This window comes from Cucumis melo, chromosome 10 (assembly GCF_025177605.1).
Source record: "Cucumis melo cultivar AY chromosome 10, USDA_Cmelo_AY_1.0, whole genome shotgun sequence".
NCBI classification, from domain to species: Eukaryota; Viridiplantae; Streptophyta; class Magnoliopsida; order Cucurbitales; family Cucurbitaceae; genus Cucumis; species Cucumis melo.
In genome coordinates this window covers 15115798-15125025 of record NC_066866.1, presented here as the reverse complement: position 1 = coordinate 15125025, position 9228 = coordinate 15115798, and the positions used below count along the sequence as shown (strand labels likewise).

Sequence of the window (9228 nt, the reverse complement as noted above, 5' to 3'; positions counted from 1 at the left end):
GAATGAGAATGGAAAATATTATAGATAATTATACATTCGTTTTAATATGAAGGTAAGAATACAAGACCTTAAAGTCTTAATTATTGCTAGTTCAATAGTTTGTACTAATGGCAAAGGATGAATAGTCATGATTCGTCGAAAAGGGAGAAAAACAAATTTCATTCAAACGAAGTCACACTTCCATCAAAAGCATGCAAAAAGAAGCATCTCTCATAAAAAGAAGAAGAAAAGAAACATGAAGATGTGGAAGCCTAGACCTATCAAAAGAAAAGACAAGAACTTCCTTCGACCTCGACAGTCGATAGCTTTGACAGAATTCTTTCCATGAAATCTCCTTGATGATCATTAAGATGAAGTATTAGAAGTCACTACATGTCATACCGTCAGCATAGTCGAAGTTGACAACAATTATTCATCTTCTTATGAAGTCGACAATTCAAATAAAATCAAGCAAAAGACTTTTGTCTTCAATTGTATCAAGCCTTCAACTACTCGATCTTCAGTCCTTCAAAGATTGAGTATGACCACGAAAGAAGAAGAAAACCAATGTCCAACATCTAATTCCACTCAAACTTTAGCTTTCAAAATGCTAAGTATCTCCACATCGAAGAAAGATCGACCTTCAACATTTTCTTTTAATCGTTTAAAGATGACAAACGACCAAAACGAAAGACAGATGACAACATTGAAGCCAAAACCATTTCATGAAGAAACAATGATAGTAAAATTTACAGTCGTGTCCCATCATGCATGAAAAGGAAGTTGTCGGTTGACATAAATACAGAAGGTTCATTGACGATGAAACCAAGACTTATTATATAATCCTACAAAATGAAGGAGGTGAAAGAATCCTTGATGAAAATATAAGCTACTAAATATGAAAAGCTCTTTATCGCAAGAACCTAAACTGCGTGGTGCTCTTAGCCTAAGAGCTTAAAAGGTGAATGGTAAAAGAAAAAAAGAAAAGTTGAACTACGTTATGACTTGATTCCTATATTATAAAGGGTATGCAAGTAGCTTGAGGGAAACTTTAACTTCAGTCCAGTAAGAAAAAACTCTATTGAGAAGAATGGAAAACAAGAGTAGTGTCATAACTACATAAAGCATGACACTAGCAATTGATGGTGTTCATTCTCATTAAAGAATATCAACTTAAAGTTGAAGATGTCCTGGTGGGGGCAATATAAATAATCAAAGAGGTGTTGAACTAGGAGCAAGATGCTGCAAAGTTAGATGCTTATAAGGGGCATCACTCCTCTAAAGTTCAACACTCCATCTTCAAGTTTAGAAGTTCTTCATAATCAAATTCTAAGGTTTTGTCGATGTTTCTTCAAATTCAAGTTCAAAGATTTCATCAAGGCTCATTCAAATGCAAGACTGGAGACTTCACCAATGCTTCATCAGCTCTGACTTCGAGGATGGCACTGTTGCTTTACCATGTCCAAGTTTGAAAGCCTCATTAACGCTTCCTCATATTCAAGCTTGAAAGCTTCGTCGATGCTTCCTCATATTCAAGCTCGAAGACTTCATCGATGCTTCCTCATATTTAAATTCAAAAGTTTTTCTTCTTCAAGCCAAAAGAAAAAAAAACATTCATCGTTGCTTCTTCAAGCTCAAGTTTGAAGATTTTAGGCTTCATCGATGCAGATGCGGCTTTGCATCCTCTAAAAAATGACGATGCAGAAAAACCCTACCTCATCTCCAATATGTTGTAGTCGAAAAGGTCGTCATCTTCAATATGTTGTAGCATTGAGAGGGCGACAATAGTGCAGCTCTGCCTTCGCTCTCCAAGATGACGACGATGGTGCAACTTTGCTTCCCTTTCTTTAAGATGACAATAATGGTGCAACTCTGCCTCTCCAAGATGATGATGATGGTACAACTCTGCCTCGATCTCTCCATGATGAGGATGACGGTGTAGCTTCGCCTCTGACTCTCTAAGATGACGATGATGGTAAAACTCTGCCTCTCTAAGATGATGATGATGGTGTAGCTCCGCCTTCTTTTCTCCAATATGATAACGATGGTAAAGCTTCACCTCTGCCTCTCTGAGATGACGATGATGGTGCTACTCGTACTCTTCAAAGTGATAATGATGAAGGAGCTCTAACTTCGCCTCTCCGAGATGATGATGATGGTGCAGTTCTGCCTCTACTCTCTCCAATGGTGATGACGATGATGTAGCTTTACCTCCACCTCTCTAAAAGGACATTAAAATGTAAGTAGTTTAAAAACATACTGCAAAGAGAATTAGGATCGATAGATTACAAGAAGAAAGCAGTCGGAATATTAGGAGCTTAGTGTTTAAGAGCTCAATAATATTTTGCAATGTGCTTTGCATTACAACTTGAAAGTCTATTTATAGACCTCGGATTTCAAGCACAATTGAAATTTGAAAAATTAAAAGATAAAATCGAATCAGAATGGGCAGGACCCCTTATCTGATAAGATTCTCGTTGATCTTCAACTCCTAAAAGCTAAATTTTATTTATAAGAGTAGGAAACTAATAAATGATGGATAAGAATCCACATTCGTACTAAATTAATGTGTGGAAATTTCTTCCACCTAATATACAACCTAATAATTACATTATTGCTCATAATTAACAACTAACCTATTTATTATTTTCATACATTCATTATTATCATTATTATTAGCTTTATAATAAATAAGAAGAAACATGTTAAATTAAAATTTGTCGGCCATTGATCCATGGAGAAATTGAAGCTTTTTCCATATTTATTGTTCTTTCTTGCAAGTATTAAATCATGTATCCATTAATTGTATTCCCTACGGCGGATTACTGACTGACCAACGGACTCACCGCACTTCATTATTGTGACTTACGACCTGGACCGTCAAACGTAGTCGAACACTCCATGAAATACATAATTTCATTTTAGCTCGTGGATTTGATCTTTATTGGCGCTTGTTGTCTTCAATTTTTTTCCTGGATTTATACATGACAGAATAATATTGCGGGAATTTTCACAAAATTTTACTCATTACACTAAAGATGAGAATTTACATTTTCGTTTTTTTGTTTTTTTTTTTTTTTGCTCATGCAGATATAATATATACAGAAAGTAATTATAGTAATTTTGAATAGAAATCTTCTTTCAGAAGACTCTATATTGAACCTATTTTTCTTTTGAAATAGGTTTTTTTGTTCGGAGCTCACATAGGCTGTGAGTCGAGAAATAGATCGTTTAGATCATATTCTGGATCTACTTTTTCTTCATCTTCTTGTATGGAAGAAAATGGTGACTTAGAGGAAGAAGAAGCATTTACTGCTGTTGATAATAGTCTCTGAAAATCTACATCAGTTGTGGCCTGTGCGAGTGCTGCAAGGAGTTTTGATTTGTCATTTAAGAACTCGACATTCTTTCTTTGATCAATGTCTTGTAGATATTCGTTCTCTGCGAACCATTCCTTTATGTGTTTGATGGTGGCATGCTGAAAATACAACTTCACAAATCAAATTTCTCCAAAAATCTCGTGTGAACAATGCTGTTATGTTGAGGTTTTGTGAAGAGTGTGCAAAAAGTTGAGTTATACCGAGGAAGTACTAGGTGAGGATAGGCATTTGAGGAAGAAGAGGATCAGACATTTGCATGAATGACCGTCTTAAACTAAAACTCCTACGTGAATGACCTTCACAGACTAAACATTTTGTAATGTTTTATTAATAGATTATTTCTGAGTCTAAGTTATGCATAGCGTGTTTTGTATCTCTTTGTGTTATTATTGTTGTTGTTGTTGCATTGTTCGAAAAGAGAAAACTATTGCTTTCTATGTGCTGATTGGGATGAATACATGCAAATCATTATTCTTATTCATATCAAATGACCAATGATTATGTGGTGTGCATGTAATTTAAATGGCATCATGTGGACAGCCAATGCAATAACAAATGAATGAGGAAACTTTCTAGGTGTTGTGGATGGAGTGAACATCATAGAAACTCAATCGTGAGATACTAGCGAGAGTGAACCGCAGTAGGTTTGGCGAAGGGAAGGATTCATCTTCTTGGTAAAAAGAAATAAGAGAAACTAATATGAGATTTCAATAATTTATGAAATAAGGCATTGGAAGACGCGTTTGAGAAATGAAAATAAATTTATGCTTGACTTGTATTCTCAAAAAGGTTTTCCAAAATCTTCACTAACTAAGTATTTGACTTACGCGCTTAAATTTTCCTTCCCCAAGTGTTGAGACGTGAAGGCCAAGTAAGGAAAGGTAAGATCGATTTTGACGTAGAAAAGCTGATCAAGTTATTTGTCTTCAGATAGTTTAAAGTCATTACTTTTAGGAAGGGTTGCTTCCCAATTTTGTGTGTAGGATGAGTCTTGTCTTCGAGATGGGTTGCTAGGCAATCAAAGAGAAGGATAAGAAAGGGGTTTTATACTCTTGAACACCTTGAAGCGAAGAGTAGCAATCCAATAGATGAAGGAAGGTGAGGAGTTTAGACTTTAAGTTTTATTTTTGTGCCTCGCAAGAGAATAGATGTATTTATAAAGTATTGGATGAAGTAATAAAAACAAAGTTTTGTTTTCCATTTTCTTTCCACTGTATTGGGTTGTGTATCTCTGTCACTACTAGAAAAAGACCATTTCTTGACCGTTGATTTTTTCTTTTCTTGACAGTTTTTGGAAAAACCGTCAAGAAAGGGGTGGTTTAATAGGAAAATTGTCAAGAATTTTGATGAAAAGGCGGAGGGGAGGCAATTTTTAGAATTCTTGACGGTTTTAAATCGTCAAGCAATATGAACGTTTTTCTTGACTGTTATAAACTGTCAAGGATTATCTTCTAAATTCTTGACGTTTTTAAAACTTCAAGATTTATTATAAAATCGACATTCTTGACGTTTTTCAAACGTCAAATAATATGTAATTATACTTGACATTTTAAAAACGTCAAGAAATATCGACTACATTCTTGACGTTTTATAAACATCAAGAAATATCAATTAAATTCTCGACGTTTTAAAACGTCAAGAATTTTAATGAAAAGGCAGAGACTGAGAAATTTTAAAATTTCTTGACATTTTTAAAACGTCAAGTAAGAGAATTTTCCTTGACGTTTCAGAAACGTCAAGAATTACTAAATTAATTGAAAAAAATAAAAAAAAAATTTTAAAAAAAACTAATTTCTTTTAACTTTTTAAATAAAAAATAACTTCATTTAAAAAAAAAAACTTAAACCCCAAATTTTCTGATCATTTTTCTTGACGTTTTATAAACGTCAAGTGCTATTAAATATATAAAAAATAAAATATTAGGTTAACTTCTTCAAAGCCCTAAATGTGTCTCTGCCCTTTCGAAATTGTAAGTTACACTAGATCCCTCACTTGTGCCGTGTTCACCATCCATCCGTCCGCGTTCACCGCCGTGTTCCACCTCTCAAAAAATGCGTACCAAATCCTTCCCATTTCGTTCGTCCGTCCGACTCTCTCCCTGCCGCCGCCCTCTCCAATTCTCTCTCTGCCTTCGTCTTCGACTCTCTCCCTGTTGCCATGTCTCCATCTCTCTCGCCTTCCTCTCAATCTACATTTTGTTACATTCTTGTTCTTCTCCTTAGGGCTTTCATTTCTCCATGTTTCAATCGATTAGTTTGTAATTTTCCTTCAATTTCTTTGTTCTTAATATGATTTCCACCTCAATTTTTCTAGGGCTTTTAATTGTAGCTTGTGATGTGTCACATTCCAACCTAAAGAGTTCTTCTTCCTCGTTTGTTCAAAGAATTCAACTTGTTCTTCTTACTTCTTAGTTATCTACTGGTGTAAGTATTTTTTGCTTCTTTTTTTATTGAATCTTTGAGTTTCTACATTTTGGGAATTGAAAATTTTCTTTGTTCTGTTTCTTTCTTTATTGAAATCTTTTTTAATTTTCTTTTTCTTTCTTTGACATTATTTCTTATGTAAATGTAATCTTACTTTTATTTGTTAATTTCATTTGTAAATGTCTTATACTCTTCTTGCCTTCTCCTCTTTGGTTTTTAAATGCCTTACCTTGGCTACTCTCATTTGGTTTTTGTTCTAGTTTTGTTCTCCATCCCTGTTTGTTTCCATGTGTGCTGTCTGTCGCACCTCTTTAATTTGTGATAATTGGAACTTTTTTTGTTCTTGCTTCTTTGTTGGCTGGATGCTTAGAGTCAAAGACATGGTTGTGAGGATTATTTGAAAACGTGTTCGGATAATGACATTTATGTCTTGGCCTGGCGAGATTTGAAATTCACATTTTTCTATCCTCATGTATTTCAATTTGGGCAAGCTTAGTATTCTATGTGAAAATGTCTCCATTTCACATGATCCAACTGTATACAATATCTCCAACGATGGAAACTTAATCGTACATTTTCCATTGTGAAGGCAAGCTAGTCTTGGTAAGGCATATATTTCGATTTCTTCCAGGTTTTTGAAAACAATTTCACCATTTCTTCTTCTCCTTCTTTGGGTGTAACTATAAATCTCATTTCTCTTAAGCTTGATATTTTGCACCATATATAAAGTTGTTCTCAATTCTCAATGTTCAATCACTAAAGTTAACCAAATTGCACAGGTGTTTGTTTAGTATCCAACATTTCACTTGGCATTTGATGAAGGTTTCACATTTTCTTGTTAATGATACATGCCCTTTTTCTAATTCAGCTTCGGATTATTATACACACCATCAAAATATTTAGCTTAAAAACATTTGATTACTCATCAGTTTTAGTGTGGTTGCATGTTTGAAGTTCATAAAAGTAATGGTAATTTTGGCGGATCATAACTGAGGAGATGGACCTAATAGCTGAGACATACATTGCTGCTCATTATTGTGGTACAAGTCAGCCCAGTTAGAAACTCTATGCCTAATTATAGAAGTTCAAGAGGGAAAGTCGTCTGTCTCAGTGATGCAAATATGCACTCAGGGTATTTGTTTACCTTTTCTAATACTCAGGGTATTTGTTTACCTTTTCTGATATTAGACATTTTGATGTGTTAAGATATTTTTAGGAACTAGTCTAGATTTGATAATTATGACGTGATAGGCATTATCTTTATAGCCTCCTTCTGTATTCTTTTATTTATTTTCTATGAATCTTCGGTTTGTATGCATAAATTACAATTATGGATTATTTGATTTCTTTTGGTCCTTCTAACCTTTTGAATGCAGGTTAAATGTTGCGTGAAATGTTGCTGTAAAATGTGCTACAATCACCCCAGGTTTGTCATTTGTGTCCATTTTATTCTCATATTGTACAATCACCAAATGATGGACATAATTATCAGCTTTAACAATTTAATTGATATCTGTTAATCTCTCTCATTTTTCAGATGAGGCCAGGGTCAAACAGTTTGGACTTAAAACTTGGAGAAGTCCCAATGGCACAATTAAGGAATAGACGCATTCTCATTTATTGATTTCAACAACTGTTTTTTTATCCCCAAACCTTTTATTTTCTATCATTACTTTTTATTTCTATTCAGTTCCAGAAAATGGGGAGACATGAAGAGAGCTTGAGGTTTAAGACTTCAAAGGATCAGGCATAGCACTTACAATTGATAATGTGGATGAGGTTGGTTTTTTAGTTATTTCTTCTAACTTGTTCAGTTTTTTATTTTTAAGCCAAGTTGCGGAGTAAAAATGATTTTTAAGCTAGGAATATAGAAAAGTGGACGTAGGGGAAAGCTTTCATAGTCCGTTCATACTGATTATGTATGTTTTGTTTTCTCACTGTCTTTGTATCAAATCACAGCAGTTGCTGATTATTGTGGTAATTAAACCAAACTCACTTTAAAGCTCTAAAAATAATACTCATTTTTCATGATTATAATTTTGTTGTTGAATTTAATGGTATGTGAAAGATGATGATGTAGAAGAATCAAGGTTTCATTCCTTCTCATTATTCTTTATGTTAAATAAGTTATCTGATTGAATAAGCTATATTATCTGGTTGTACCCTCTCAAGTCCTTTGTGTGTTTAGTGCCCCCATCCTTTACTCTCTGTTGCTGTTTCCAATTGGGTTGTATTATCTTCTGGGGTATACATGTTAGATTTGCTGTAGATGTAGCCATGGTTGCTTCCTCCATTGTTGCTTATTCTTAACTTCATATAATTTATAGCCATCTAATTCGTTTCATCTTCCCATTTCTTCTCCGATTCTAATGGCAGCTTTCATTCTCTGCATCCAACTTGCGCAACCGAGATATATTCTCTAAGGTCAGTATCTCTTTGATCGACGTCAAAAGACTACATCTTGAAAAATGATTTCATCCAAGATATATTCATATGGGCTTTTTTATTCCTCTGAAAGAATGCCATTTGTATATTACACATCCTTATACCTGAGTTTACAAGGTTGTTGTAGTATTTTTCACGTTTCATGAGTGAAAAGATAGAATCAAGTTGCATAATTACTTTCATTTCTGGAGCTCCTAAGTGATTGAAGATAGTTGATTTATATTTAAAATCTGTTTAAAGTTTTAGAGATAGTAGAGTTAGTTACTGATCAAGTTTTGGTAATGTCCCCTAAGTCGGTGTTAAGATTTTGGGTTATTACAGAACCACTATAATATATCTTGTCTTTATCTTTTGCTTGTTTGAATTTGTTGCTACAAGTTTGCCTTATGTTTCTGGTGTTTATAGGGTTCAATTTTTACAATATACTACGAATTGGTGCTATAAGTAACAATATTTTACAAGGAGTTTGTAAATATTTTACAATGAGCGTTTCTGCTGATGGCTCAGAGTACAGGTGAATTTGAAACAATTAGTTACAAGGAGTTTGTAAATATTTGGTATTGACAATCTAATCTAAACCTATTTCCACCTCCCCTTTACATTGTTATCATCAACATAGCTGATCATTAATCCTATATTTGTTGTTGTGATGTTATCTACTTCTTGTAGATTGGCTCTGCTGTTGGTGGTACTTATGTTAGCTCATGAATTGGAGGTAGTAGAGGATGCAGAATGCAAGTTTATTTGAAGCCAAGTTTCATTCAAGGTCATTGAGTTCGGTTGATAGAAGTAATGTTTTGTATATGACAATATCGAACAAACATGTAAAGTTTTCGAAATGTTGATACATATGTGGTAAAATGTTAATATATGTTAAAGTTTTGTAATTGTTCTAGTGCATATTTATGTTTGAGTTTTCAAACTATATTTGTGTATATTTGTCGTTTATATGTAGTTGAATTCTTGAACCAATGGGAGCATAATATTGGAACTAGTAAATA

The 9228-nt window shown here is 33.9% G+C and overlaps 1 long non-coding RNA gene across 1 annotated transcript; it reads left to right on the top strand.

Moving 5' to 3' along the window:
• The first annotated feature begins 6652 nt into the window (after positions 1 to 6652).
• Positions 6653 to 8206, top strand: LOC127151373 (uncharacterized). The gene is made up of 4 exons (XR_007824293.1): positions 6653 to 6914; positions 7159 to 7208; positions 7320 to 7561; positions 8159 to 8206. It is a non-coding gene; the product is annotated as an uncharacterized LOC127151373 (long non-coding RNA).
• The last annotated feature ends 1022 nt before the right edge of the window (positions 8207 to 9228 follow it).